Source organism: Scyliorhinus canicula, chromosome 9 (assembly GCF_902713615.1).
Source record: "Scyliorhinus canicula chromosome 9, sScyCan1.1, whole genome shotgun sequence".
Taxonomy (NCBI): Eukaryota; Metazoa; Chordata; class Chondrichthyes; order Carcharhiniformes; family Scyliorhinidae; genus Scyliorhinus; species Scyliorhinus canicula.
This window is the reverse complement of record NC_052154.1, coordinates 106,033,277-106,060,656: the sequence shown is the minus strand read 5'-3', so window position 1 is coordinate 106,060,656 and position 27,380 is coordinate 106,033,277. Positions and strand designations below refer to the sequence as shown.

General features: G+C 53.3%; 1 protein-coding gene across 4 annotated transcripts in view; it reads left to right on the top strand.

Annotated features, from left to right (window-relative positions):
• The first annotated feature begins 5,102 nt into the window (after positions 1–5,102).
• Positions 5,103–27,380, top strand: part of LOC119971592 (low choriolytic enzyme-like) — a 290,266-nt gene continuing 267,988 nt past the window's right edge. For all 4 annotated transcript variants that reach the window (XM_038807370.1, XM_038807371.1, XM_038807369.1 and 1 more), the window contains exon 1: positions 5,103–5,178. The gene's annotated coding sequence lies outside the window, so the exon portion shown is untranslated. The remainder of the gene's footprint in view (positions 5,179–27,380) is intronic.

Genomic DNA, 27,380 nt, shown 5'->3' with positions numbered 1-27,380 from the left:
CGGCTGGGTCACTGTCTGTGTGGAGTCTGCACGTCCTCCCCCTGTTTGCGTGGGTTTCCTCCGGGTGCTCCGGTTTCCTCCCACAGTCCAAAGATGTGCAGGTTAGGTGGATTGGCCATGCTAAATTGCCCGTAGTGTCCTAATAAAAGTAAGGTTAAGGGGGGGTTGTTGGGTTACGGGTATAGGGTGGATACATGGGTTTGAGTAGGGTGATCATGGCTCGGCCCAACATTGAGGGCCGAAGGGCCTGTTCTGTGCTGTACTGTTCTATGTTCTATGTTCTATGTGCTGGATGGTGTCGTGCACTCACAGGTTGAGATCGCACAGTCCCTGGCGGGAATGTCTAACTCCTTGGACCTCTGCAAACCTTCGGATCCTGGTGGATACCGTTGCAGGCCTCCAGGACTGGCAGCGCCAGGTGTCGGTGGCGCGACGGGGCACCTCCCCGCTCGCACCTCTGTCCCAAAGTGAGGCCCGGGGGCCATCGGGCTTCCCGAGGGAGGAGGAGGTTTCGGGGCCCGTCCCATCAACTCCATCACAGGATGTCCCGGAATTCTCGGCCTCCCCCCGTCCCATCCCTGGTGCATCGGGTGGGCAGCAGGCAGAGCAGGTTGGCACAACGTCACCCGAGACGCCCGCAGAGCAGCCTGGCCCATCAAGGCCGGGTCGCCCCACGAAACGCTTGCCGAAGGAGAAACTAGTCGAAGGGTCGATTCGCAGCAGTCCTCCTCCACTCCTGCTGTATCATCTGGGGAATCACTTAGACGCAGTGGTAGGGCCCGTAAGGCAACAAAGAGAGACACTTAGTAAGTTGGCACGGGTGAAGGGCACAGTTTAGTTGTAGGGGCTAGGGCACCTGTAAATGTTTGTTCACATTAAACGCACTATTCCACCTTACTTGTAATACCGTGTGATTGTTCCACAGCCACAGGAATCGTGATGGTGACCGAGTGTCGCTGGGGTTGACAAGCGGTGAAACTTTGGTGCCGGGTGTGCAGTCCCTTCCCCCCCCACCCCCTCCCACAGCTAGCCCACGCGGGCACGTGATAGAGTGTCCGTGACGATCTCAGCGGCCACCAAGGTGGATGGTTCAGCTATTGCCATGGGTCAGACTCTCTCTAACGATTCTGAGCTCACAGCTCTTCGCAGAGCGGGCTGTCATCATTCACATGGCACTGATCACACCCGCTGACACAGGCATCGATGTTGTACCATACCGTCTGGACCCAGTAGTAAGGGTGATGTCTAAGTGGAGCAGTGTACACTGAGAGGGGGTGGGGGGGGGGGACTGTGGTGGTGGCAGTTGTGTGTTGACCCTCTGCACGACTAGCGATGCAGGTGGTGGTTTGGTGTTCAGCAGGGATGTCGCATACGACGCGTGAACCGTGCTGCCACCAAGGCGTCGCATGCCCGCCGTCCTCGCCGGGTCCGTCGTGCCGCCTCCTGGACATCACCAGCACCTTGGTCGTGTCTGCGTGCTGCGCCCGCCACTCCGCCAGCCTCCTCCTCCTCCCTCTCCTCCTCCTCTGTGCTGGCACCACTGCCACTGGCTTCTCCCTCCACCTCCTGCAGCAGGTCATCTCCCCTCTGCATCGCGATGTTGTGCAGCGCACAGCAGGCCACAACAATGCGAGCGACTCTGTCGGGCTGATACTGCAGGGCCCCTCCGGAACGATCCAGGCACCTGAATCTCATCTTCAGGAGGCCAAGGCAGCGCTCCACCACACCCCTGGTTGCTGCATGGGCCTCGTTGTATTGTGTTTCCGCATTGGTCTGAGGCCTCCGTATAGGCGTCATCAGCCAAGACCTCAGCGGATAACCCCTGTCGCCTAGCAACCAGCTCCTCAGCCGGGGGGGACGTCCCTCAAACATCGCAGGTATGTACACCTGCGCCAGTATGTAGGAGTCTGCACACTCCCTGGGAACCTTGCACAGACGTTCATAATCCTCATGTGGGGGTCGCATGCCACCTAGATATTCATGGAGTATGTCCCCCTCCTGTCTGTGAACACCTCCCTGTCCCCTGCAGGGCGGGCGCATGGGGACGTGAGCACAATCGATTGCCCCCTGCACCATCGGTATCCCGGCCACGCTGGCAAATCCACGAGCTCGTGAGTCTTGAATTGCTCGGTCCTCGGGAAAGGTGATGTAGCGGTCGGCGATGGCATAGAGGGTGTCGGTCACATCCCGGATACACCTGTGGACCGATGACTGGGAGATCCCGGAGAGGTCCCCGCTCGGAGACTGGAAGGAGCTGGTCGCATAGAAGTTAAGAGCGACCGTCACCTTGATGGCAACCGGGGTCGCATGTCCTCCCCCCGTTCCACGTGGGGCGAGGTGCGCCACGAGGTGACAGATATGTATCACCGTCCGCTTACGCAGCCAGAGTCTCCTCCTGCAGGTGATGTCCGTCATTGTTAGGAAAGAGATCCGGACACGGTACACCTTCGGTCTTGGTCGTCGCCTTTGGTGCCGTGGCTGCACCCTCACTCTCTCGTCCTCCCCTCCTCCTCCTCCTCCCCCCCATGCTGCTCGACGACTGGCAACTCTTCGGCCCTTCCCTCTGCTTCTGCAGCTGGCCCTGCATCCACTGCGGGTTGTGGGTGTGGATGCTGCTCCATCTCCAAATGCAGTGCAGCGGCCCCAACCACTGCGCAGAACATAGCCGTTCTGTTCGCAGACATTGTGCTAACCTACAGAAGGGTGGTGGGGGGCAGAGAAACGGGACATGTTAGACGGAGGTTAGTCTACACCTCGGCAGCCGCCTGCCATGGGATACCTGTGTGTCCCGGTGGCCTGGTCGCGCTGCTGACACGCGGGCAGCCTAACCCCTGATCACTTTCTGCATCCAACGGGCAGTTAACTATGTTCTCTTCACCGGTGCGTCAGTGGCCTGTGTCCGTAAGCCACAGGGCAACCAGCAGCCGTGTCCTCATGACCGGCACGCCATGGCATGGTGGCAGACATTTTGTAACCGGGGTTGGACGGGTCACTCGCTCACTCTCTCCCTACCACCCCCCCCCCCCACTCCCACCCCCCCCCTCCGTCTCACCCACTCCCCCCTCCGTCTCCCACACTCCCCCCCCAGTCTCCCCCACTCCCCCCTCAGTCTCCCCCACTCCCCCTCAGTCTCCCCCACTCAGTCCCCCCCACTCCCCCCTCAGTCTTCCCCACTCCCCCCTCCGTCTCCCACACTCCCCCTTCCATCTCCCCCACTCCCCCCTCAGTCTCCCCCACTCAGTCTCCCCACTCCCCCCTCAGTCTCTCCCACTCCCCCCTCCGTCTCCCCCACTCCCCCCTCCATCTCCCCCACTCCCTTTCAGTCTCCCCCACTCCCCCCTCAGTCTCCCCCACTCCCCCCTCCATCTCCCCCACTCCCCCCCTCAGTCTCCCCCACTCCCCCCTCCATCTCCCACACTCCCCCCTCCGTCTCCCACACTCTCCCTCAGTCTCCCCCACTCCCCCCTCCATCTCCCCCACTCCCCCCTCAGTCTCCCCCACTTCCCCCTCCATCTCCCCCACTCCCCCCTCAGTCTCCCCCTCCATCTCCCCCACTCCACTCAGTCTCCCCCACTCCCCCTTCCATCTCCTCCACTCCCACCTCAGACTTCCCCACTGCCCCCTCCATCTCTCCCACTCCCCCCTCAGACTCCCCCACTCCCCCCTCCATCTCCCCCACTCCCCCACTCAGTCTCCCCCACTCCCCCCTCCATCTCCCACACTCCCCCCTCAGTCTCCCCCACTCCCCCCGCTCTGGACCCCCCTCCCGTTCTCGGGGATGCCTTCCCCATTGTGGCCAGACTCCAGCAGTGCGCTGAGCGGTGCGCTCACCTCCTTGAAGCTCTGGTCAGCCAGCACGACTGGTTGACGAACTTGAAAAGCAGGTGTGTTGGCCGGCTTGAAAACATTGCGTGATAACGTCGGGACTTCGGCCCATCCGGGCCGGAGAATAGCGGGGGGCCAATAAGTAGCGATTCTGGTCGTGTCGGGGGCGCATTCGATGCCTTTGCCGGGAATCCCGACGTGTAGTTTGTGCGGGGTTCGGAGAATAGCGGGAGGGCGTCGGACCTGCGTCGCCATGAAAATTTGCGCGGCCCGCTATTCTCCGAACCGGCGTGAGTGCGGAGAATCGCCCCAAGATGTTTTGTCCATGCTGGGTGGAGGAGGGGGGGGGGGGGGGGGGGGGTCTGTGGTCTGGGTCTGTCGGCCATTATAACCCCGGGATTGTCAAGGACATGGCAGGGCAGTGTCCTGGCAGTGCCAACCTGGCAGTGCTGGGGGATGTGCTAAGGAGTCGAGTCTGAAGGGCGGGACCTGGCTTGGGTTTGAAAGAGCGGGATACATAGGGCAACTATCGGTAGGGCCCCAATGCCCCAGTGCTGCCAATCTATGTTCTGGGTGTGGGGTAAGGCTATCAGGCTGGCAATGATCAAAGTTTGTGGAGGGATGGGTAGAAATATGCTATGAATGGAGGGATCCCGATGCCCGCGAGAGGGAAGGGGATCTTTAATATCACTTTTTAATTTCTGTGAATCGGAACTTGCTGGCCTTGCCTCTCACAAGGACGGCACAATACACACCCTCCAACAAAATAATGGCAAAGGATGGGATGCGCTCGCCTGGGAACCTGTCTGTTTTTCTGGCGAGAAACACGCCGCTTTTCTGACTGAACATGACCTTTGCCATTTTTGGAAAAATTCCTCCCAACCGGGAGTATCAAGCTGGGAGGATTTCAAACATGGGAGGATTATCCCATAACTGGGAGCAGGGAATCAAAATGGGAGAGGGTCACATCAGGAGGATGTCAAACTCCGAGTGGGATGGGAGGGGAGATGCTCAAAAAGGGAAAGAGTAGCTGGGAACAGGTACCAGATAGTGGGATGGGGGCGGGGTGTTGGAGCGGGGATTGAAGCTGGAGCGAATCAAGATGGGAACTGGAGTTAAACTCGATCGGATCAAGCCGGGGCGGGAGAGAAAGCCGAGCGGAATGTTTGTGAGCGAGAATGAGGATGTCGGTTGGGCCCGCGCTGCGAATGGGTTTGAAAGCCGAGCGCGCGCGCGGAGCTGCGGCCGGCAGGATGGAGGGGGCGGGGGAGCGGTAGTGACATTGCAGGATAGACACCAGGAAGAGAAAGAAGCATCACTGAATGACAGAGGAAAGGTTGAACAGAGCAACTGGTAAACAGAGTAAATATTTTCGGTGGCGGCGCACCAGGCAGTTTCCCTCATTATCACTGTTAAACATATAATTTTATAAAGTAGATGCTGCTAACACAGCAATATTTTCAATACCTGCAAAAGATTGATGATCGTTTACACCTTTGGAGATGTGGGAATGGTTTTGAAAATCCTCACATACCGCATCCAATGATGCGATCGTGTCTACTTTGCCAATTACATAAATATATTAAGGGCAAGAGGATGACCAGGGAAAGAGTAGAGCAGCTTTGACTAAGAGTCATCCAGACTTGAAACATTACCTCTGTTCTCTCTCCACATGTGCTGTCAGACGTGTTGAGATTTTGCAGCATTTTCTGTCTTTGTTTCAGATTCCAGATCCTCAGTAATTTGCTTTTATCTAAAGAGTAGGGCTCATTAGGGACCGACATGGCAAAGTGTGTATGGAGTTGGGAGATGGAAGAAAGGTTTAAAATTTGTACTTTGCATCTGTGTTCACGATGGAGAAGGACAATCTGTGTAGAAATCAGGGAGGGAGACTGTGATGTACTTGAATAATTCAACATTGAAGAGGAAGAAGTATTAACGGTTTTAGCAGGTTTAACAGTGGAGAAACCCACAGGCCCAGATGACAGGTTTCTGTGGGAGGAAAGGGACGACATCGCAGAGGCTCCAACAATAATTTTCAAATCTTCTCTAGACACAGGAGAGGTGCCAGAGGATAGAGGACGCTAATGCAGTACCATTATTCGAGAAGGGAAGCAGGGATAAACCAGGAACTTACAGGTCAATGAGTCATACTTCAATAGTAGGGAAACTATTGGAAAACATTCTGAGGGACAGAATTTTTTTATTTTTTTTATAAATTTAGATTACCCAATTATTTTTTCCAATTAAGGGGCAATTTAGCGTGGCCAATCCACCTACTCTGCACATTTTTGTGTTGTGGGGGCGAAACCCACGCAGACACGGGGAGAATGTGCAAACTCCACACGGACAGTGACCCAGAGCCAGGATCGAACCTGGGACCCCAGCGCCGTGAGGCGGTTGTGCTAACCACTAGGCCACCGTGCTGCCCTCTGAGGGACAGAATTAATCTCCACTTGAGGAGGCAAGGATTAATCCAGGATAGTCAGCATGGTTTTGTCAAAGGGAGATCATGGGCGGGATACTCCGTGGGCCAACACCTAAATAGGGAAAGATGATTAGAGGAGAATCGGTCGTGAAGCCAAAATCGTGGTGGGCGCCTGGTACACTCCAATTTTCAGTGTCCCCATGCCCCAACAGCAGTGTCAATGTGTTCTATTCTGCATGTACAGTAAATGACGTTTGCATATCTAGCAGGCTTGACCCAGTATTTTCTGGGGCCTCCGCCATGCTGCGCCACCGCCGGGAGTAATTCCCGGAGACGAATGTCACTTGAACTTTCAAAAATCAGGAAGCAGCATTGTGGCAGGCGCGGGAGAGAGAGGAGGTAGGACACACAGAGGCTGCTGGTCCTGCCACAGGTGGGGGGGGGAGGTGGGGGCTCCACCAAGCCTGTGGGGGCAGCAAGGGGAGACCAGGGGGTGGGCCGTATGGTCAGGGTGACCCCCCATGGGACCAGGGTGTCCAGGCATGGGCCACCATTGTCGAGCCCTGCAAGGCAGCCACCTTGCTGTGCACCCCACTGACCGCCCACCATGGCCCCTGGTTGTGCAAACTGAGAACGGCCTTATGCGTACCCTACGCCACCAAGCCACATCTTCGCCAGTTTTTTTCGCGCAGAGATTTTATCTCCTGCTAAATCTTTCTATGATACCTTCGGAACCTATCCTGGTATCACGTGCTGTTCTCTGTTTTCTTTGTATGATGGCTTTGATGTGTAGTGTTCAACAAAGAACATCAAGCTATGTTAATTAACAAAGCTGATTTATTAACACTAATAATTAGATTCAAACGTATTCCGACGTACAAAGGTTGATAAAATAAACTATGTTATAACCATTGACAGAACGTCATAATGCACAACTACACTCTCATACCTAAATACCTTCTCCCAGAATCAAGGGTGTCATGTGATCTACATTACTGCTCTTGAGCATCATCTGGTGGTTAGATGTATTTACATAAAATTGTTAACCCTTCAACTCCCATACAATGTTCATATTGTTACAGGCTGGCATTCATTCTCCAACTCCAGCACATCGCCATTTGCTATGCGATGTTGTGGAGGATGCAGAAGGCTGCCACGATAAGGGCGACCCTCTCAGCGTCATACTGGAATGGCCCTCCAGAGTGGTCCTGGTACCTGAACCGCATCTTCAGGATGCTGAGGCACCGCTCATCACACCCCTAGCCGTTGCATGGGCATCACTGTGGGTCTCTTCTGCATCATGAACCACAACAGCAGTGGATAGCCCCTGACACCCAGGAACCAACCCCCCAGCTTGGGGTGGGGTGGGGGGCTGTCTCGAACATGTCAGGAATCGAGTGTGCCAGGATGAAGATGTCATACACACTGGTTGGGTATCGGGCGCAGACATGCATTGTGCACATCTGGTGGTCACATATCAGTTGAATATTCATCAAGTGGAACCGTTTTTGGTTTGTGTGGAATGGCCTGTCATTTACAGGTGCTCATAGAAGGAAATGTATCCTGTCGATCACCCCCTGATCCTGGGGCATGTCGATGATGGCAGCCATCACTACTGCCCGGGCATCCTGGTGGGCTCAGTCCACATTGAAATGGATGTATTGTGCCGACCGGGGAGACAGGGCCTCGTAATGGCGCGGATTCATCTGTGCACCGAGCTCTGAGAGGTCCTGGACAGGTCCCCAATCGACGCCTGGAGAATCCTGTGGCGTAAACTTTCAGGGACACCGACACCTTGACGGCAGGTGACCTCCCCATTCCCCCCACCACGCCAGTACGCCATGATCTGGCAGATATGTTGCACTGTCTCCCTGCACAGCCAGAATCTTCGATAGCATGTCGGGTCGGGCAGGTCCTCAAAGGACAGGCGCTGCCGGTACACGCAAGGCCCCTCCTTTTCACCTCCTCCTCCTCGGCCTGTTGGGCATGCAGCTCTCTATCCTCAGCGGCTGCCTCCTGTGCTGCTGCTCCATAGTCCTTCTCCTCCTCGAGCAGCTCCAGCTTGTACAGCCGCAGGACAGGGCTGCTGTGACTAGGAGGAAGGCCACCATTGCTGAATTAATTCCAAAATCCATTGTCTGCAAGGAGTGAAAGGCAGACATGTTAGCATGGTGCATACCCACATGCCCAACCAGGTCCAACAGGCTACATGGTGCCCCCAGTTGGCACTGCGGAGTCTACTCCCGCATGTCCCCCCCCCATTCCCACACACCTGACCCCGTTGATGCTCAGCACTGTGGGGGCCTCTTGCCCTGGCCCCCATCCCTGCTGTCAGTGGTACCATTAGATTGTGAGATCAGACGACAGGGAAATGTAACTGCTACAAAAATAGAAATATCTCAAAAATAGCAGGGACCTGATTGAGGTAATGTGTGGTGGGGAGGGTGGTGATATGGTGGAGTGTGAGGTGTGGAGGTTGGGGGCTGGAGTGTGGTGGTCGGGGCGCCCATACGGCCTCTATCACCATGTAGAACCAAGAACAGGGTGGGTGGTCAGTGGGGTGCGCAGCAAGATGTCTGCCTTGCAGGCCATGGGAGTCACCCTGGCCACACAGTCCGTTCCCCCAACCCTCTGGCCCTAGCAAGGACCACCACCCACTCCAGCCAGTGTGCAGCCCGGCAGCCCGCAGGCACGTCCCTCCGTGTCCTATCTCCTCTCCTTCCCTCATTGGCCACGATGCCACTTTCACAATTTTTAAAGGCACAGGTGAACCTTGTCGTTGGGAATTTGGCCAATTGGAAGCAGAGAATCATTTTTTTTTAAATTTAGCGTATCCAATTATTTTTTTCCAATTAAGGGGCAATTCAGCGTGGCCAATCCACCTAACCTGCACATCTTTGGGTTGTGGAGGTGAAACCCACGCAGACACGGGGAGAACGTGCAAACTCCACACGGACAGTGACCCGGGGCCAGGATTCGAACCTGGGTCCTCAGCGCCGTAGGCAGCAACGCTAACCACTGTGCCACTGTGCTGCCCTCGGAAGCAGAGAATCATGGAGGTACCAGGGAATACCGGGTTAGGCAAATGGTGTTTACTGTAAATGCATTCTGGAACGTATTGACATCGCTGCCGAGGAGACGGAGGATCTTGATGTGGTGTGAAATTGGTGCCTGCCACAATTTCAGAGTCAGAACCGATTCTCTGCGCAATTACATCGTTGGCCGACAGAGAATCTTGCCCATGATTCTTGAATGGTTTGTCACTTCCATGGTGCTAGGGAAGAGGACATCAGTGTGTACATAAAGAGGAAAAGATGAATGATCAGGTGTTGTGACTCATGTTGCAATTGATGACATGTATAAAAAGGATTGATGCCCTTCAGATTTTCAGAAGCCTGGAAAATGATTAAAATCAAGACCTCAATTTTAAAAACCATTGTACCCCATGCTAGTGACTTCAGAACAGGAAGATATTGCAGGTGAATTCATTGGTTACCGTTGGAGGCATTTCAGATTTTTGGAACATTGGGAACAGTTCGGAGGGAATGAGCCCTTGTACATGATGGGTGGGCTGCGCCTGAACAAATTCAACAACAATATTTTTGCCTAGGTGTAAACCTTGAAAGGGCCAAGGAAGGACCTTTTTAAGCCCTGAGGGCTTAAACTAATTTGACGAGGGGCAGGGAACCAGAAAATAGCAGAGACGATCAGAAATTAGATCAGAGGACAGGGAAATGTAACTGCAACAAAAATAGAAATATCTCAAAAATAGCAGGGACCTGATTGAGGTAATGTGTATGGCTAAAGGGGCTAAAGGGAAAAGACATAGGGTAGCACTCGGTGAATTACTCCAATGGAAAGCCAGCACAGACACGATGGACCTCTATGGTGTGCACTTTCTGTATTCATCCGAATAATGGTCCCAGCAGTGGGTCCATCCATCCAACGACTAGAGAGCCAATGACAACCTTGCCTCAATGATTCCCAGGCACCCCAAAGTGATTAAAGGTCAATCATGTGCCTACTTAGGCAGTATTGATGTATCTAGATCCTACATGTAAGATATCCTGTCTCCAAGAACTTCCAGCCAACCAGAAGTTGGAAGCTCTTTCGTATCAGCATGGGAGCAGTTGATACTGCAGTAGATTCAAGGATGAAGAACAGGCATGGAGCTTGATCTTACATAAGTGGAATGGGCTCACCAAGACCATTTAAATAGGCAATGGTGAGGGAATGGAGGACAGGGTTGGGCAGGGGGAATTGGTGTCAAGAGCAGGAGGGTGGAGGTCTGGTGCCTTCTCAAAGGAGTAGCATTTGATACTAATGGGTTGAGCAGGAGGGACTACTCCTTACAGGTGACAGGCAAGCACGTCAGAATATATATGTCTAAATAGCTTGCCTAAATATTGTTGCCTTCAGCCCACAGCATTGGTAGAACAACAGTAGCAGCAGGCTGAGGCCCCTAATTGGTCCCGGTGTGAACGTCATCCTCAACCTTTCCAACCTTGGACTTAAGCGACAAGGTGTCAGACCCTCCACTCCATGGCTTCCTCCCACATTTATGGCATCTCTGCCTCCCAGCCTACTCCTGGAAAAGGGAGTTAAATTCTTCCCCCCGCAATGATACCTCGGTACCTCTGAATGCAAATATTTCCCAGTCATTTATCAATCAAAGAATATTCTGTTTTTCTGCATTTCTCTTTGACTCTTCACAACCTACTTTCCCACCTAACTTTACAAACTTGGATATGTCACACTCTGTTCCGTTATCAAAGTGATTAAAATGAATGTAAGTAGTTGAAATCGGTGGGAGGCATGGTGGCGCAGTGGTTAACACCTCTGCCTCATGGCGCTGAGGACCTGGGTTCGATCCTGGCCCCAGGTTACTGTCCGTGTGGAGTTTGCACATTCTCTCCGTGTGTGCTCACCCCTACAACCCAAAAAGATGCGCAGGGTAGGTGAATTGGCCACACTAAATTGCCCGTTTTTGGAAAAAGAATTGGGTACTCAAAATTTATTTTTAAAAATGTAGTTGAAATCCAATTTATTGATTCTTGTGGTAGCCTAGCTAAATTTAGCCTGTCAGATCAAAAATTTAGTTTATTCATTCTTTCTTTTTAATGTACACAAACTTTTTTTTATCCATTCAAGGTGTGTAGGCTTTACTGGCTAAGCTAGCATTTATTGCCCATCCCTAATTGCCCTTGAGAAGTTAGTGCTAAGCTGACTTCTTGAATACCTGCAGTCCATGTGGTGCAGGCACATCCACAGTGCTCTAAGGGAGAGGATTCCAGGATTTTGAACCAGCAACCTTGAAGGAACAACTATGTGTTTCCAAGTCAAGATGTTGAGTGGATTGGCAGTGAACCTTTAGGTGGTGGTTGTAAAACCCAACGGAAGAGACAACAGGAACGCATGGCAGGGCCATGAGGCATTGCCCCTCTTATGGACTGACCTCATTAACACTACACACGGTATGCTTCATCCGATGCCAGTGCTTATGTAGTTACATTGTATACCTTGTGTTGCCCTATTATGTTTTTTCTTTTATTCCCTTTTCTTCCCATGTACTCAATGATCTGTGGAGTTGCTCACAGAAAATACTTTTCACTGTACCTCTTACACATGACAATAAACAAATCCAGTCCAATCCAGGGTAGAAATGAACAACAAATTTATTGCAGTATACAAAGAACAAAACTATAACTCTTCTCCCTGAAGGGCCACCCTCCCTGACCTGCACCCAGGTCAGGGTCTTTATACTGAATAGCTCCCCCTTGTTAAGAGTAAACCCCTCCCCAATTAACAGGGGAGTTCATAATCGTATAGAGCACAATCCTTGGCCCTCAAAGAGGTTGTAACACCTCTCCCCCACCCCCATTCCCGGGGAAACATCCATGTTATCGGGCCAAGGTTGTTTATTTGGAGAGTGGACAACAGTCTAGTGTTAACGGGACAGGTCAGGGAGGTGTGTAACGCACTGGTGACCAACGATTGTGGGCGGATATCAAGGCGGAAACGATGCGGCTGGCAATGGTGGCAGTATCATAATATCTTCAAATTTACAGTGCAGAAGGAGGCCATTCCACCTATCGAGTATGCATCGGCCCCTGAAAGACCACCCTAGATAAGCCCACGCCTCCACCCTAACCTGTAATCCAGCAAATCCACCTAACATTTGAACACTGTGGGGCAATTTAGCGTGATCAATCCACCTAACATCCTGCACATCTTTGGACTGTGGGAGGAAACCGGAGCACCCGGAGGAATTCCACATAGATGCAGGGAGAATGTGCAGACCCTGCACAGACAGTGACCCAAGCCGGGAATCGAACTCGGATCCCTGGTGCTGTGAAGAAACAGTGCTAGTCACTGTGCTACCATTTCGAGGGTGGGTGGATGACTAGTGGAGGACCTGTGTCAAAGTCTGAATAGGTGTCAGAGCATTCTGATGAGGCATCTGGCATCTCAGATTCCTGGGTTTCGATGGGCAGAGGCGATGGTGATCGGCGTGACGACCTAGGCGGCAACGGGGACCACGGGTGGACCCGATGCATCCAGACTGGACGCTCTCACGTGCGTCGGTGGATGTGGAGCTGGATTCTCCATGACATCACGCCAAAATAGCAAAACGTGATCGGCCGCAATGCCGAAATCGGGCTTGACGCCGGTCTCGCGCCAATTCGGCATTTTCCGGACCCCACAGCACGACAAAGTCGCATGGCTCGCCGCATGGCCGGAAGTACAATATGCATCTCATTATCTGCCCTGACAACCAATTCTCCGGGGCGATTCTGCACCCCAGATGGGCCGATTTCCCGACGGTGTGTTTCTCATGTCCTATAAAACGTTGTGAAACCGACATGCCGGCTGAGGTGGCAGTGAGAGGAGGTAGGGGGTGGCGTTGGGCGACTGCGGGCTCCCGTATCGGACACTGGTCATGCTCTCTGCGGGGGGGAACCTGCCAGGGCTAGGGGAAAGGTGGGTAAGTTGAGGGGGCAGTCTGAGCAGCCGCGGAGCCCCCAATAGGACAGGGGCGGTGCCCACACCTCGAGTGCCATTACGGCAGTCATCTTGCTGGCCACCCACCCCGGCCCCTGGGTGGACGCCCTGGGTCCAAGGGGTAATCGATGGGATACAACTGCGGGGCTAGTTGCTGTGTGACAGGGGTTACCCGTTGCAGTTGTGGCTGATGACGCCTATACAGAGACCACAGACCGACGAGGAGCACCGCTACAATGATGCCCATTGTGCGACCAGGGGTATTGTTGAGAGGTGCTTCGGGGTCCTGAAGGTGCGCTTCAGTTGCCTGGACCACTCTGGAGGTGCCCTCCGTACGAGGCCAGGAGGGTCAGCCGCATCGTGGTGATCTGCTGTGTCCTCCACAATATAGCCCAGCAGAGGGGTGATGTGCTGGAGGAGGATGAGGAGCAAAGGCCTCGTCAGACGAGGAGGATGAGGAGGAGGGGGACAATGAGCTGGTCATGGGGGCTGGCCAAGCATGGGAGGCCGCACAATGGAACCGCCAGTGATAGCGCGCACGGGATACATTAATCGAGAGACGTTTCACCAACGAGGGGAAGGGTGCTGCTGGGCAGGGGTACGGACACCACAATAACACACCCTTTCACCACCAGACACCCTCACCTCCCACAGCGCTGAACACCCTCATCTCCCACACCACCGACCACCCTTATCTCCCACACCACCAAACCACCCGTGTGCACACCCCTCTCCATCATATATACCTGCGGCACTACGAGCCGGGGGCACTGGGTTAGCAGTGACAGCGGGTCTGGTCCATGGGATAAAGGATGATGACAACCCGCTGTGTGATGAGCTCCGTGCTCAACATCGTTAGACAATGTCTGATTCATGCCCACATGTGAACTGGCCACTCCATCACATGGTCCTGTCGAATAGCTGGGGAGGGAGTTATGGTGATGGTCGGGGGAGGGGGGGGTCTACACGGTCCACTCACTGGGCCTCACTCGACCACCACCCCTCACCCCCAGTGGCCATCACTGACCACCCCACCCCCACACCCATCAGACAGAGCACCAAGGCTGGTTTTAACGGCGTGAACATGTGTTTATTCTGAACAATTATATACAGTTTGTGTCCTAGCCCCTATATCTAAGCTGTGCCCTACACCCGTTCCAGTTTAAATGATGTCTAACTTTCTGGCCTTATGGGCCCTACTCAGTCAGTAACCACTTTGCCACTGTGGTTCCCCAGATGGTACAGCATCAGTGGAGATGACTTGCTGTGACTCTTGCCCTGCGACAGGGTCCCGTTGGCGCATTTCTCCTGGGGCGACCTGTTATTGGTCAGGCTTTAGAGAACCCCAAAGTGTATCATGGAGTTCACCTGACCCACAACGTTTAATAGATTGTGGTATGGGGAGCACACGGCACACTCTACAGGTGTGGTACAGCAGAAATTGAAAAGTATTTTGTAAAGCAAAACAATGCTTATTCTATGAACTTAACCTTTTTAACCTTTTTAAGACATACAGCGAACATCTTAGCAACCATTAATTCAAATACAACCCCCAAAGAATACAACACTAAGTAATGTGTACGCTGTCCCTCTAACATCCAGAAGACTTACAAAAACATAACCTTTAACAGAAGCACGTTAGGTTAAAGTCACTGCTCAGAACATTCATAATTCTGAATTCACCAAATGATCAAGAGACAGTCTTTTCATGGCAGAGAGATCAACAGTGCACCTGCTGTGTCCGGCTTCAGCTCCAACACTGAAAACAAAACTAAAACACAACTTTCAGCCTGCTCAAAAACGAAAGTAAAAAGCTGACACAGTCCAGCTCCACCCACATTCTGGCATCACTACAGTAGTAAACACCCATTTGTTAAAGGTACTCTCACTACAGATATTTATGTACAAACCCATTTATAAACACTCATTTCTTAAAGGTACTTTCACATGACAGGCCTGGCCTGGATGGGCCCGGCTGCTCCTCGGACATACCGTATTCTGCCCGCTGCCCACCAGGTGCACCAGGGACAGGAAGGGAGGAGTCCAAGGTGCTGCGGAGTTCTGGCATCTCCCTGCAGGAGTCACCGGCATGGGCCCCAGCACCTCCTCCTCCCTTAGGGTTGCCGATGACCTCCAGGCTTTCACATGGGATCGGGGTCCAAATGGAGCCATCCCCCGAGGCCTCACCACCACCTGGCGCTGCCAGTCCTGGAAGCCCACTCTGGTATCTACAAGAGTCTGAAAGCTAGCGGCCATAGCCAGCTCCGTCTACGACTGTGCCACCACCCTGATGGTCTGTTCCACATCAGTCAGTAAGTGGGTCTCCCTCTGTGTCTGTGTGAGCACTGAGCAATGCCGCTGGCACTATCAGCAATGGTCTGCTGTGACTGCTTGAGCACCTGGGCTATGCCGCTGCACTCTTGTCACAATATACACCATATATCATGTTGGATATGCACACACTGATGGACATACACTAGGACCAATCAACATGCACAAACACTGCAGCCAATCACCAGTTAGAACACACGCACTATATAGACAGAGGGCATCACTTTTCCCGTTCATTCTGGATGCTGCCTCTCAGAAGCACAAGAACAGTATAGACTCTCACCACGTGCTGAGTGATTCAACTGGTTCGGACAGGCACAGGTCTCTAGTTAATCTAGCATTGTGTAAACCCACAGTTATAGTATGTCTAGCATTTTATAAGAGTTAATAAAATAGTGTTGAGCCATCTTCAGTGTTGGTGGCATATGTCTGCTTCACGAATCCACAGTGCCCAACACTTTATGGTATCAGTAGTTGAGGGATGTTAGAACTTCTGAGACCTACCTTCCAGTGATCAGCCTTCCACTAGTCTTCAGCCATCCTGCTACGTCGACAGCATTCGCCTGCTGCCGCCCCTCCGCATTACCGGCAACCTGGGCTCCAACTGGAAGATTTTTAAACAGCGCTTCCAGCTATACCTCAAGGCCATCGACCGGGAATCTGCCTCGGATGCACAGAAGATTGTTCTCTTCCTCTCCACAGCCGGGGACCATGCCCTCCTCATCTTTAACTCGCTCACCTTCGCCGACGGGGAAGTTAAATCGAAGTTCAAGACGGTCCTTCTAAAGTTCGACAGCCACTGCGAGGTTGAAGTGAACGAGAGCTTCGAGTGCTACATCTTTCAGCAGCGCCTACAGGGTAAGGACGAACCTTTCCAGTCCTTTATCACCCACCTCCGTGTCTTTGCGCAGTCCTGCAACTACGAGTCCACCTCTGACTCCATGATACGCGACCAGATAGTTTTTGGTGTACAGTCGGAGCCCCTTCGCCAGCAGCTTCTTAAGGTCAAGCAGCTTACCCTGTCAACTGCCATTGAGACCTGCGTGCTCCACGAGATATTCCCGCATCCAGGCTGCTGAAACGGCGCGGCAAGCTCCCCACGAGGCAGAACGGGTCCAGGTCATCAAATCGCTCCAGGGCCTAAGCCTGGATGAAGGCGGCCATTTCACGCACTTTTCGCGGGCTCCCTCGCTTGGACGTAACAAACGTGGCGACATCGAAGAACGTACTGCGCAGGTGCGCACCTCGCTGGATCGCACCGCGCATGCGCGGTAGCGTAACGAACGCACTGACGCAACGGCGTGTGGCAACTGTGGCTCCGCCCACTTAAAGCGGCAATGTCCTGCTACGTCCCAACGATGTTTGCAGTGTGGCAAACTTGGCCACTATGCTGCCTTATGCAGGTCAACTCAGCCTGCTAGTTTCCGACGATCCAGCCAGCCTCGCAGGGATGTCCGGGCTATTCAGCCCACAATCAACGAGCTTGTCCCAGACCTGCCCCCCAACTACGACAGCGATGACCTGCAAGCCCCTTTCAGTCGGCATCATAACAAAGCACAGTAGTCTCCAAGCGCAGCACCAAGCCCATTCCGATAAACAGCATTGATCCGGATGATGAGTGGTGTGCCACCCTTATGTCAACCAGAAGTTGTCGCCCACCCTCGAGACTGAATTTATGGTTTGTATATAGCACTGTTCTTGTTCAATTTGTTGCATATTAATCATCTGCACCAGGCACCTTCCCTTGTATATAGCTTTGTTTTCCTGTATATAGCTCTGTACATATGTCTTTGCACCTCACATGTAGTTAGGAACATTATTAACACACCCACACTATTCATTGTCACACGTTCACATCAAATTTTTTTTAAAAGGGGAGGGATGTCATAATATACACCTGTATATCATGGTGCAGACACACACACTGATGGACATACACTAGGACCAATCAACATGCACAAACACCGCAGCCAATCACCAGTTAGAACACATGCACTATAAAGACAGAGGGCATCAATTTTCCCGCTCATTCTGGATGCTGCCTCTCAGAAGCACAAGAGCTTATCAAGTACAGTACAGACTCTCACCATGTGCTGAGTGATTCAACTGGTTCGGACAGGCACAGGTCTCTAGTTAATCTAGCATCATGTAAACCCACAGTTATAGTATGTCTAGCATTTTACAAGAGTTAATAAAATAGTGTTGAACCATCTTCAGTGTTGGTGGCACATGTCTGCTTCACAAATCCACAGTGCCCAACACTTCAACTCTCACCCAGAGCCTACTGTGACTAGACCACACTCCGCTGCAATGTCCAGATGGCCCGGCACATAGTTGCCTGTGAGAGGGCAGCTTGTCCTGTGCCGCGGCCCCACCAGCACAGAATGCCCCAGGCCTTGCAACCTTTGACCCATGTCCGACACGTCGCCCCCATTGCCACCACCGTGGGCGCCACCCGTGCGGTGTTGGCCTGGGTGGCACGTATGTCTGGCACCACCCCAGCTCCTGCACCCAGATGGACTCCTCCACCTGGCCCTGCAGATGCTGGAAGCCGGCCGTCATCCCCTCCTCTAGTTCCTGGGCCTCTGCCTCCACCTGCACTATGGGTCGGACTGGATCTTTCAAGAGCCCAGGACCCATCAGGGTGGCAGTTGGTTTGTGGGGCTGCTTTCTGACCGTCCCACCCCTCACACAGAGCCTACTGTGACTGGACCACGCTGAGGAACTCCCCTGCAATGTCCAGATGGCCCGGCACATAGTTGCCTGTGAGAGGGCAGCTTGTCCTGTGCCATGGCCCCACCTGCACAGAATGCCCCAGGCTGCTCCTACCTCCACCTGCTGTACTGGATGCGATATCTGGTGCGCACCAGTGAGTGTCCCAGGTGCCTCTTAAATAATTTGCCAAACCGAGGTGTCCGTCTCTGAAATGATGGACATGTTGGAGACACCTGTAATGGAAAGTCTGTGTCCTCCTCTGATCCGAACTCCGTGATGTCCTGGGTCGTCTCGGCAGAGGGCTGGTGTTCCCCGTCAGTGCTCGGCTGTCTGGGGGGCAGCGGCTCTGCAACTGGCTGGGTGCAGGATGCCCCGGATGGACCAGGATCAACCCCAGCTGTTCATGCAAGACACGAGACAGCATGGTTAGACAGCAGGACGGGGGTGAGGCTAGGGTGAGGGGGTGTGGGGTGAGGAGGGTTGGGGTGTGGGGTGAGGGGGTGTGAGGTGTGGGGTGAGGGGGTGTCGGGTGTTGGGGTGAGGGGGGTTTGGAGTGTGGGGTGAGGGGTTGTGGGGTGAGGAAGGTTGGGGTGTGGGGTAAGGGAGTTTGGGGTGAGGAGGGTTGGGTTGTGGAGTGAGGGGGTGTGGGGTGAGGAGTGTTGTGTGGGGTGAGGGGGTGTGTGGTGAGGTGGGTTGGGTGTGGGGTGAGGGAGGTTGGGGTGTGCGGTGAGGAAGTGTGGGGTGAGGGGGGTTGGGTTGTGGGGTGAGGGGGTGTGGGGTGAGGAGGGTTGGGGTGTGGTTGAGGGGGTGTGGGGTTTGGGGTGTGGGGTTAGGGGGTGTCTGGAGAGGGGGGTTGGGGTGAGGGGTTGTGGGGTGAGAGTTGGGGTGTGGGGTGAGGGAGTGTGGAGGTGAGGAGGGTTGGGGTGTGGAATGAGAGGGTGTGGGGTGAGAGGGTTGGGTTGTGGGGTGAGGAGGGTTGGGGTGTGGTTGAGTGGGTGTGGGGTGAGGGGTTTGGGGTGTGGGGTTAGGGGGTGTCTGGAGAGAGGGGTTGGGTGTGGGGTGAGGGGGTGTGGGGGTGAGGAGGGTTGGGGTGTGGAATGAGGGGGTGTGGGGTGAGAGGGGTTGGGTTGTAGGTGAGGAAGGTTGGGGGGTGGGGTGTGGGGTGAGGGGTTCTGTGGTGAGGGGGGTTGGGGTGTGGGGTGAGGAGGTCAGGCGTGAGGGAGGTTGGGGTGTGGGTGAGGTGGCGTGGGGTGTGGCGTGAGGGGGTCTGGGGTGAGGGGGGTTGGTGTGGGTGAGGGGGTGTGGGGTGAGGAGGGTTGAGGTGTGGGGTGAGGGAGTGTGGGGTTAGGGGGTGTGGGGTGAGGGGGGTTGTGAGGTGAGGTGGTGTGGGGTATGTGAGGGGGTGTGGGGTGAGGGGTTGTGGGGTCAGGGGAGTTGGGGTGAGGGGGGTTGGGGTGAGGGGGTGTGGGTTCAGGGGAGTTGGGGCGTGGGGTGAGGGTGTGTGGGGTGAGGGGGGGTTGGGGTGTGGTGAGAGGGGTTGGGGTGTGGGGGTTGTGGTGGGCGCACATTTGTCGTGGGGACCCAAAACCAGGCTGGGGGTCTCACTTCATGGTGCACAGCCGGCCTCCGCATCGGCGACCTCTTTCTCCTCCGGATCGCCTACAATGTCTAATGCCCTCTGCTCGGGCACGCTGAAGGGATGCAGGTCTTGTGGTCTCCCTCCCGGTGGTTGTGCGCAGCCTTGTCCTGGGTGGGAGGTTGGGGGGGCAAACACAAACAGCAAAACTGATAGACGGCCCGATGCATGCAACCCAGGGGCTGGGTATCTGATGGCATCAGTGACCATGGCACCCGGCCATTGTGGCTGGCCTGGGTGCAGCCATGTGGGTCAGTATAGGGGTCCGGTCGTCCCCTGCGGGAGGTGTTCCGTGTCACATTTGTATGGGTGGTAGGGGGGTTAGTGCCAGGGGCACACGCTGGGTACTCTTCCTGCACTGGTGTCCAGTGTGGACACCACCCTGTCGGCTCTGACGGTGGCTCCCACCTCCGCCCAGGCATGTCGAACTATGGTGCCTGGTGACCTCCTTACCGGTATGTGGTACAGCACTAGCCTCCTCTCCTCCACAGTGTCCAGGGGAGTCTCAAATTCCGCGTCCCTGAAGCATGCGCTGCCCTCCTTGTGGCCATGTTGGCTACGCCGCTTATGTGTGGGAGGGGGAGAATGACTTATGTCTAGCTGCCGGTGAGCGTCAATCACGGAACTGGCGAATCAACTACCGGTCCGTTAACAGAGTGTTGAATTTCCCGGTATGCCCATGCAAGCCCCTTGGGAGTGGTTTAATCGCTGCAGTTGTGAACCCGACCGCGCCGTCGTGAAACTCCACTGTTTTCACGGCAGCATCAACACTTAGTCTCCAGAATGGAGAATCCAGCCGCCGGTCCTGGTGGCGGCTGGCTTCACGTCCCTGCGTCCGGACTGAATAGGAAACTTGACCAGTTACCCAGAGCACCATGCCTGGGACACATGTGGTGCTGGCGCTGAAATTGTGCACTTATACAGCATCCCCTGGTTTGAAGTTGTGCAGCTGTGAGCATTGACCAGTGTTCGTCTCGGAGCAGTCCTGTCGCTGGTGGATCTGAGCGCCTGTTTCCGGCATGAGAAGACTGAGGCAAAGCGGAGCTGACATTCCATCAGCAACTCTGCTGGTGCCAAACCTGTGGTAACATGAGGGTTTGGCCTACCCGCTCGGCCCAACCATTCAAGGCTGGGTGATGTGGAACGGTCCGTACATGCTGAATTCTGTTTGAGGCCGTGATTGACTGAAACTCCTAGCTGGTGAACGCGGTGCCATTGTCTGACACTGACACTTTGGGTACCATGGTTGCTGAATGTGTGTCGCAGCCTATATATGGTTGGCTTTGTGGTTACAGTTTACACCTTGTCGACCTCGAGCCACTTTGAGTGGGCATCTACTATGATGAGGAATGTCGCACCCTGAAATGGGCTGGCAAAGTCCATGTGGATGCGGCACCAAGGTTTTCCCAGCCATTTCCAAGGGTGCATTTGTGCAGCCATTGGGGTCTTCTTTTTCTCCTGGCACAGGCCACAGTGCTGGGACACCTACTCGATGTTCGAGTCTATCCCAGGCTACCAAATATAGGTGCGGGCATGCATCTTCATCTTGAATATGCCTGGATGTCCAGTGTGGAGGTCTTGTAACAAGAGCGCATGACCGCGTTTCGGGATGACCACCTATGGCCCCACAATAAGGCCTGTCCTCCACGCTCAGCTCTTAGAGCTTTGTCGTATAGGCCCACAGTTGTCAGGCAAAGCTATGTGTAGGCCCCTGTACTGGACCATGTGTCGGGCTGGGGATAGCTGGAGGTACGTCTGGGTTCACACTTTTATGCGAGCCGCCATGACCGGCAAGGAATCCATGAAGTGGTGGGCTGCCACTATATCTACAGCCTAGTTGGGTGCCAGTGGTCTTGTGGAGAGTGGCAAGCAGCTCAGTGCATCGGCATGTGGAATCCGTGTGCTCGAACGGTGTTCCAGTATCCGTATGCTGCTGGGAGAAATGGGCCAGCGCTGGACCTTGGCAGATGCGATCAGGGTAATCACTTGATCCACTTTGAATGGCCCAAGCAAAGTTTGTGATCGAGAAAGACCATAAATGTGAGGCCGTAGACAAACTGGTGGAACTTCCTCACACCAAATACAACAGCCAGGCCTTCCTTCTCGATTTCGGCATAGTTCCCCTCATGGTGGCTTGTGTGCGTGACACGAAGGCTGTCGGCCTCCCCAATCCATCGGGCATCTAGGTTGCGAGAACAGCTTCTACACCATAAGGGGAAGCGCCGCACATCTGGAGAAGTTGTTTTCTGTGTCAAAGTGTGTCAGCAGCTTCTCGGATAACAACTGCCGCTTGATGTCTTGAAACGTATTCTGGTGTGGGGGGATTCCATTCCCACTCATGTCCTTTTTTTAACAATTGGTGGAGCAAGCTAAGCACGGTGGCCAAATTGGGATGAATGTCCCGTCGTAGTTGATGAATCCTAAAAAGGAGCGGAATTCGGTCGGGCCTTAAAGACTGGGAGCCTGCCGGATGGTCCGCACCTTGTATTCCACCAGTAAGCTCCCTCATGTCGACCCTATATTGGGACTTTTGGACATTAAAAATGTACTTCTCCTTGTGGAGGTGGAAGCCGGCCTGTTCAAAACACCGGAGGATTCAAGGAGGTTCTCCAAATGTTCTTTGCCCGAGGTCCTGGTGATGAGGACATCATCCAGGTATATGGGGTAGGCCCCATAGGATGCTTTCCATCACTCGTTGGAAAATCGCACAGGCAGATGAAACTCCGAAAGGCAGTCAGGTGTATTCGTACAACCCTCTGTGGATGTTGACTGTAACGTACCTCTGAGAGTCAGGAACTAGGACTAGCTGTAGGTATGGGTGCTATATGTTAGATTTAGTGAACTTTGTTTTCCTGCTGAGCTTGACATACAGGTCCTCAATGCACGAGACTGGCCAACGGTCAAGACGAGAAACCCAGTTCACTGTCATCCTGCAATCTCCACACAGACCTGTGGACCCGTCGGGTTTTAGCACTGGGACCACTGGCACAGCCCAATCAGCGAAATGGATGGGGCGGATGATGTCCAAGCACTCCAACTGATCCAGCTCTGCGTCGACCTTGGGCTACAGCTCCTATGGCACTGGGATGCGGAAATAATGGGGTTGCACGTCCTCTACCACACTGATTTTGGTCACTGCTTTTATTGTCCCAAGGCCTTCAAAATAAAAGTAATTTCAACATAGGCATAAGTAATTTTCACGGCTGCTTAAAGAATCTCGGAAGGCTAAAATTCTTCTAATAATTGATCATAGGGATCACATTTTTAAGGAAATTCTTATCTATTGTCATGTGAGTGTCCCTTTAAGAAAGGTTTCTGTCTCAGTACATGGCTTCAGTGATGTCATTTGGGTGGATGGAGCTGAGCTCTGGTTGTGAGTGTTTTGATTTCGCTTTCACATTCGGCTGCTGTGGACTCAGAGAACAGAAAGTTTTTTTGGCCTGCCGCTCTATCTTCATTTTAAGAGCTGTTCCAGACTGCTTGGTAACTTAAAAGAGATAATTGCTTTCTGGAAGGAATTCAAATCTGCTGTTTGAAAAGGGGAACAGAGTATCAATAAGAACAGTCTTATACAAGTGAGAATGCCGTGTGCTGGATCACGCCACTGAAAAGGGCTTTCTGAGTTTACTCGGATTTTATTATTGAATTGGAACAGTTTTTTCTTAAATTTAGTGTGGCGGATTATTTTTGTTTTTAAAATTAAGGGGCAATTTAGCGTGGCCAATCCATCTAACCAGCACATCTTTTGGGTTGTGGGGGTGAAACCCACGCAGACATGGGGAGAACGTGCAAACTCCACATGGACAGGGCTGGGATTCGAACCCGGGTCCTCAGCGCCGCAGTCCCAGTGCCAACCACTGAGCCACATGCCGCTCTTTGAATTGGAACAGTTAAGGGGGAATTGATTATGGGTTATACATAGACCCACTCTGCAGGTGTGATGCAACAGAAACCGACAGTACTTTTAAATTAAAACACTCTTTATTTATGAAACCAATTAACACTTTATAAACCCACAGTAAACATCTTAACAACTATCAACACCAATAAATCCCCCAAAGAAGTCAGTACTCTCTGAGTAACTCTTAATCTTTCCTTGCAACATCCATAAGACAAAAAGAACCCTTTTTACAGAATGACATTGGTTTAACTTCACTACTGAGAACAGTTACCACTTTGAAATGACCAAATGAACATTCATAAGCTTGCAGAGATTCATGCACATCTTGCTGTGACTGCAACTTCTCCAAATCTAAAATGAAACTAAACACACCCTGTAGCTGCGAGCCCAAACTGAAAGTAAAAGCAGACAGACAGTCCAGCTTCACCCACACTCTGACATCACTGATAAACAGCCATTTCTTCAAGGCACATCCACTACAGCTATTTTATAAACCCCCATTTCTTAAAGGTACTCTCACATGACACTGTGGATGTTTATACAAATGTGAACTAAAATTTTAGAATAAAGCGCCTAAGAAGTCCGTGGAATAATACCTGAAAGGCAGGCTCTTGCGCTCATCCTAACCAAATTCAACATAGAAGTTATAGGTTAGGTGAACTCCATATTCTACTTTGGAGTTTTTAAACCCTGGTCCATAACACTATGGTTTCGCCCTTTATTTACTTTAATTGGTTCTAATTATCAGCTGAAAGCCTCCTTGATTCATTCTGGAAAGTATCAGTCACTTAACAAGTGATTGGTTAATTAAACATTAATCAATTACTCCAAATTAAGTATCCTTCCCCTGGCGGTTACTGGTGTGTGGGACGAGAGTTGGTGCCAGGGGCACGGTGCTGGTGGTGACTCACCCAGGCCACTCTGAGGAGGTTGTGCAGCTTCTTCTTGCACTGCTGCCTGGTCCTGACGGTGGGGCCCATAGTGCTCACGGCCTCTGCCATCTGCACCCACGGCCAGTTGACATTTGCAGGTGGCAACCACCTTCCCATCTCTGGGAACAGAGTGTTCTGCTTCTCCTCGACGGCGTCCAGCATTACCTTCAGCTCTGCATCTGCAAATCTCATGGCCGCTCTCTGGGGTGGCATCTTCTTGGCTGCAATGAGAGTGTGTGGGGAGTTGGGTGCCTGTATGTAGTTACAGCTTGTCAGGCTTTACAGTGCCAATCCCGATTGCAGCAAATCCTACATCGGCATCAGTTGGAATCGCACTCATTCCACATGGCGCCGGTGCAAGCCCATCAGCATGTCCTGAATTGCTCCAGGACTGGCGCCGCTATTGGGACTGTAGAACACCTGCAATTCAGTCCCAGAATTAGCAGGCTAGATTCTTTGTTTCAGCAGCTAAGGGGAGGCCGAGGAGAAAGCAGTGGCTCTGATGGAGGTCGGCATGTGCCAAGCAAGCGAGAATGCAGTGCACGCAAATGTCCCTCTTACAAGTTAGTCACCTCTCTCTCACAGATGGCTCCTTCTGAATATCTCACACTATGTCTTGTCTTGCAGGCTCTCCATCAGACGAAGTTTGGTTGTCCAAGGTCGCTGCTTCCCAGGGATATCCTAAGCATACCCCAGAACAGCATTCTGGGGAAGCGACCGAAGTTTCAACACTGCTGTCACCAGCACCATCTACCATTGCAGAGACTGTCATCTTGCTAGGCTCTGTTAGTGATCTTGCACCTGTGTCACCCTCTGGTGAGCACCATACACATGCTGCAGCACATCAGGTGGAGGCAAGGACTCCCCAGGGAGCTGATTGTCGGAAGATTGCCTGATCCCAGGGAACAGCTGTCATCCAGACAGGTGTTGTGCTTATGGAAAGTATGGCCCTATCACTGATACAGATGCAGTCGGACAGCTAGAAATTACAGGAGGGGGTGTCAGCAACTTTCCAGTGTCTACAGGTACAGTTGTAGGAGTTCAGCTGTCTTGAGGTGCAGGAGATGATGCCGACAATGCATGGTACCCAGGCCAAGCCTTAAAGGGTCGCGTCCACGGTGGAAGCCTGGGGCAAGACGTCAGAGCCATGTGTCAGAATGCCCAAGGCTTGGGCAGCACGGTGGCACAGTGGGTTAGCACTGCGGCCTCACGGCACTGAGGTCCCAGGTTCGATCCAGGCTCTGGGTCACTGTCCGTGTGGAGTTTGCACATTCTCCCCATGTTTGTGTGGGTTTTGCCCCCATAACCCAAAAATGTGCAAGCTCGGTGGATTGGCCACGCTAAATTGCCCCTTATTTGGGAAAATTGAAATGGGTACTCTAAATTTAAAAAAAAAGAATGTCCAAGGCTTGGACACACTGAATTGCCCATCGCTGAGGCACAAGACAGGAGGTCCAGTCACAGGCGGACATGTCCCAGTCTCAGTATCGTATTGCTAAGGGCATCGAGACCAAAGTTCTGACAAGGGTAGGTCTCCAGGACTGGCGGTGCCAGGTGATGTTGGCACCTCCAGAGGTCAATCCGGCCTCACCTCTGTCCCATGGACTTGGAGTAACCTGAGGGCAAGCGAGCACCCTGAGGGTGGAGGAAGTGATGGGACCCATGCCAGTGCTGGAACACCTCAGCCCTTCTGAATCCTCCCCCCCCCCACCCCCCCAACATGACACTGACGCATCTCACGGGCAGCAGACTGAGCAGGAGGGCATGTTGCCACCTTTGATACCCAAATGTCAGCCGGGCTCATCCTGGTCCAGGCCTTCCAGTGGACAAACACAAAACATCACAGGGCGGAGAGCGAGACAAGCAGCAACCCACCTTCACTTTTGATGTGCTGTCTTGGGTCAATAGATCATTCTTAAATTTGCATGGGGGTGTTGGATAACTGATGATCAGGTGTTGAGGCGCACTATCGTACATAGTCATGATTGAACATTTTGCACCATAGTTTGGCCTGCCTCTAACCTTTGTGCAACGGATGTGAAGGATGGGCTGGGTGTCGTGGGTCAGCCGGATGAGTGAGGCGGTGGAGGGGGAGGGGGTGGGTGTGCGGTGGGGGGAGTGGCAGGGCTCCCATAACACAAGGCCGTCCCACATGGTGACACTCTCACCAAGAAATGGCAGGGCATGGGGGAGGAAGTATGATCCTGCCTTGTTTGACAGTATCCCTCGTGAATGAGGACCATTCATTATTTACCTTGTTCCACCCCCCCCCCCCCCAACCCCCCACCCCCCGCTATTGGGACTGTAGAACACCCGCAATTCAGTCCCAGAATTAGCAGGCTAGATTCTTTGTTTCAGCAGCTAAGGGGTGGGGGGGGGGGGGGGGGTGGAGCTGCTGGTGGTCAGGCCCCTTTGTGGGCAAATCTGGGGGTGACAAGGTTGTTCCGTGTGCGGTGGCCCTGGAGGATACGTTGGGAGGCCTGCCATGCCAGCCTGGGCTCCATGTCTGGTTCTTCCTGGCCATCCTCCTCGTCAGATGAAGCCTGGCGTTCTTCCTCCTTGAGCATGTCCCCCCTGCTGCCCGATGCTGTGCAAGACGCAACAGGCCAG